The following is a 4712-nucleotide window of genomic DNA, read 5'->3' on the forward strand; positions in this document are numbered from 1 at the left end:
TTTCAAAAATGTAGCTACAGGGGGTAATTTGAGCCGCGTTTTTGGAAAATGCGGCTCCACCCCTAGATGTATAGTCGCGTTTTCTAAACACGGCTATAGGCCAGCTCTGAAGCTACGTTTTGGGATGCTGAGACTGCGTTTAGCTGGATAGGCCTTAAGCCACCTTTTTTAAAAACGCGGCTATAAACCCATCTGGGGAATTTTTTTTTTCAATATATCCTAGAGCTGCGTTTAATAAATGCAGCTTCAATATTTACAGAGCTGTGTTTGATTAAACGCAACTTAAACACGTCTGGATCTGCATTTAATAAACGCAGCTTAAACATTTACAGAGCTGCGTTTGATTAAACGCAGCTCCAGAAATGTTTAAGCTACGTTTAAACAAACCCAGCTCTAGGTTTGCTATAAATTAAAAAAAAAAAAAAATCTTTGAAACTTGGATTGGGGTTCAACCTGTCACTCAACTCGATCCCTTTGGGTTGTGAATTGTGAACTCTCTCACCCATTGTCATCTAACAAATCAAATATAATCTCCATAACCAACAACCAATACAATCCAAATTGTAAATGTGCACATTTTCAATCTTAAGTAGCACAACCACAAATATAATTATATTTATTTGAAAAAATAAATAAAAATAGGGCAAGATTTAGATATAGTACTTAAATGCAGTTCCTTAGATTTTCATCTTAAGATTCTGTCATGTGACTAGAAGTGTATTTTTTTTAATTAAGTCGTCACACAGCAGAATCTTAAGAATAAAACCTAAAGAACAGCACCTAAGGTACTTGTACATAAGATTTGTCTATAAAAATATAAATTTAATCTAAGTCATATATATATAAAGTGCGGACCTGAATCACTAAGCTCAGCGTTGACATCAAGCCTAGAAGCTCGATCATGAGGTTATGTATCACCAATCTAGTGAGTTGGCATTAAATTGTGGATGTCACCCATGTAACATATCATGTAAAAGTGTAATGCAAGAAGGGACACAAATTTTTAAACAATTTATTAAAGTGATAATTAATGGCTGGAGCAATATCATTTTGCAGAGGATTCACTACCATTAAAACTATTTTTCTAATGCACCAAGTATGACATACCACATTAGCAGCTGTGATTCATTATTATTATTTTTTTAACGTGATTACTAATTAGGCTTATCATTTTCTATAAGTATGAAAATAATTGTCATATTTACTGGCTATTTAAGGATTTTCTATTTCAAATAACAAGATCCTCTTCACTTTAAGTAACTAATTGCTATGCAATGCACGATATAGTTTTATAAAAACTACATATATTTATTTTGCTTGGAAGGATAATGACTTAAAAATAAATGACAATAAATAATTTAGTTTTTATATAAAAGTTCTATAAAAAAAAGTTCTATAAAAATATATATATATATATATATATATATATATACAAGCTTCACCTCATAATCTAAGACCAATACTAATTAACCGAACAAATATTGTAGGGAACCAAATCATAAATTTAAGGGACATAAGTTATCCTACAATTGTATTATGCATATTTGATAAATCGTTCAGTTTTGTAATGAGGCTATTAATCTTCAATTTTATTTAATATAGGAAAAGTAGATAGTTGGGGAAAAAAAAAAAAAAAAAAACTAACGTTTGGGCATATATTTTATCAAGCTTCAACTCAATTTTCAATCTCTCTATTAATTCACTTGTAGAGAGTTCTATAGAAAAACTTTATAAACAAAAATGATATATTTTATTAAGCTTCAATTAAATTTTCAATATCTCTATTAATTCACTTGTAGAGAGTTCTATAGACAAACTTCATAAACAAAAATGACGGAGAACATCAAACAAACATATAAAGGCAAAACAAACAACGGTTTTTATGAATTTAATTAAGAATAGTTGTATCTCAACAAATGTTGGTCTTTCACTTGAGATAAAGAAAATACTTTTTTATTGAACAATCTGAAGTGGTCATTATGACTCTTGGTATTTTCTGTGAAAAGTACTATTTTGCCACCATATTATGTGATTAGTGCAAATTAGGATTTTCGGAGTGTTTTCCTTGCCGCTCTAGGTTTCTTTTTACTATTTAAAAGCATTATAACCTTCAAAAACCAATTCAATTTTCAAATTTATAAAATTATAAACTTTGTCTGTTGTTTCTTTCTGATGGATTCCAGAACTCTATCACCTTGTGAATTCAAGAGAACCCTCATGGATTTGATGTTTTCATTCAAAAATTAATGTATTTAGTTTATTTTTTATTTTTATTTTTTCCATTCAAAAAGCAACGTGTCCCATTATTTCATGTAAGAGGAAGAAATATCATATTGAGATTACTAAATAGTGTCAATCTATTTCACCTTGCCTCTTTCTTTTGTGATTCTTAAAAAAAAAAAAAAAAAAAAACACTAATTCCAATCCCAAGCTTTCCCAAAAAAAAGTCTAAAGTTTAGAACATATAAGCAAGGTTTTTAGACTCGGACCGTTCATTTAACCGTAAAAGGGAGATGTTCAAGGTTTTTGAGGTCGAATCGTGATGACATCATAATTAATTTAATAATTAATTAAAGCCTAAATATAGATATTAAATTTATAAAACTAGCAAAATTGACTAATATATCTATATATGTAAGGGAAATTTAATGATTTTCAAGTATATATTTAATAATTAAATAAGAAAGTTAATAAAATAAAATAATAACTATGAAAATATTAAAATTTATGATTAATTTTTAAAGTAAAGCTGAATATCTTTGAAGGATTTTAATTATAAAATTTTTTTTATTCCTTGTAAGAGATGAATAATTTAATTAAGTAAAATAAAATTGTGTTAAGTTGTTTTTATATTAAAAAAAAAAGCCAAGGGGTTGGACCGCACGGTTCTCACCGGTTCGTGCGGTCTAACCCTGGTTTAGAGGTTTACGGAATTAACAAAAATTTGGTTCTTTAGGCTTAAAAAACTGGTTTCATTCCGGTTCCTGATTTTCACGGTCCAACCTCCCGGTCCAGTCGGTTTGAGAACCATGACGATTAATTAATTTGAATGCAATATGATAGGAATCAGATAATAGGCTCATTTTAAATCCTTCTTAACCTATAAGATGTACTAATTAGTAATTATACTTCCTTTCAGATATACAAAGGACCAACTATAAGAAACTTTGAAAAGTAGAAAAATATTTGAGCAGACTCAAGTAGCACTGAGAACTACCTGTGCCAATGACAATTGCATGCAAGACATTCATCCTGTGCCTTCCAGCATAGGAGCAGTATCTAGGATACAAAAGGCGGTCCTGTAGCATTCTCTATCAAAAGCAATGAACAGTGCAGATTCCCCAGCCTTGTTTTCATTGTTAGCCAGTTCTGGATCCTCATTAACTAGATCTCTCACAGCTTGAAAGTTACAATTTCGAGCAGCGACATGCAAGGCTGTATCCCCATCCGATTCACTATTCTCAGAAGCTGATGTTGGAGACCTATTTCGATATCTAGAGTACCTGTTCTTTTTCAAGCTCTATTAGGAGCTGTACCATAGAAAACTTCCTACCCTTGCAGCAACATGTACCGGAGTATTGCCTTTGGGGTTTGCTTCATACACAAGCCTTGAATTTAAATGAACTATCTTTCTTGCAGCCTCAAGTTGATCGAATTGCACTGCAACATGAAGAACAATATTCTTCTCGATTGTCACTTGGAGAAGGGTATTGGGATCTGTCAATTTCTCAAAGAATTGTAAATCACCATTTGAAGTAGCTTGGAACAATCGACGATCCATTCTAAATTGCCCTCCTTCTTCAATAGTCGGATATCACTCTGCCTAGTATTGCGAAAAAGAAGAAAAAAAAAATCAATACTAGTTTTTCTTTTAAAAAAGAAGAAATTTTTTTTTTCTTCAGGTTGTTACTAAGAAAAACCGTTAAACTTATAGACAACAATTTGAGTAACAGTACGCACAAGCTAAGAATATATTATATCAACGAATCCAAGTCAGGTATATAATAAAGAAAACGTAACTAAAGAATCCACAAAAAGGAAAAACCAAAATAAAAAATGATTCTTATTGTCAGATTATGTTTCTTTAATCGTTATGCCCAAGCCTTAACAGGTTTCCACTTTCCACGTCCCATTTTGCCGCAATAACTAATTTTAATGCAAGGTATGTGAAAACTATGATTTCATTCTTACAAAAATACTGACGCCCTTTTTTTTTTTAAAATGAGCTAAAGAGTGGGAGATTGCATTTGCACCCCGCTTGACACAACTAACACAACCCCAACTCAAACCATGAACAAGACGTTGGATATCCTCAATAACATGGCCCAACCTAGATTTGTCCACTCTAATGGAGGAAATGGATCTCGAACATTGGCATTATCTCCCTTAGATTCGTAATTAAATTCAACGTGTGATGTATTAATTAATATTGCGCAAGCAACTTTATCTTTCTTTAATTACAATTAATTTAACCTTGCAACTGTGTCGACGTATACAATCACTTAGAATTTTTTTTCTCTAAAAAAAAAAAAAAAAAAACTTAGAACCTAAAATATTGTGCTTCAGTTTATGTTTTTTTGTTTTTTGTTTTTTTTTTTTTTTTTGTTTTTTTTTGTTTTGTTTTGTTTTTTTTTTTTTTTGTTTTTGTTTTTTTTGTTTGGAGATAATTTATTATTAGCATTTTTATGTTTTGACCATTTAGATGTGGATGT

Source organism: Quercus suber, unplaced genomic scaffold (genome assembly GCF_002906115.3).
Source record: "Quercus suber isolate HL8 unplaced genomic scaffold, Cork oak 2.0 scaffold_3B, whole genome shotgun sequence".
In the NCBI taxonomy this organism is placed as follows: Eukaryota; Viridiplantae; Streptophyta; class Magnoliopsida; order Fagales; family Fagaceae; genus Quercus; species Quercus suber.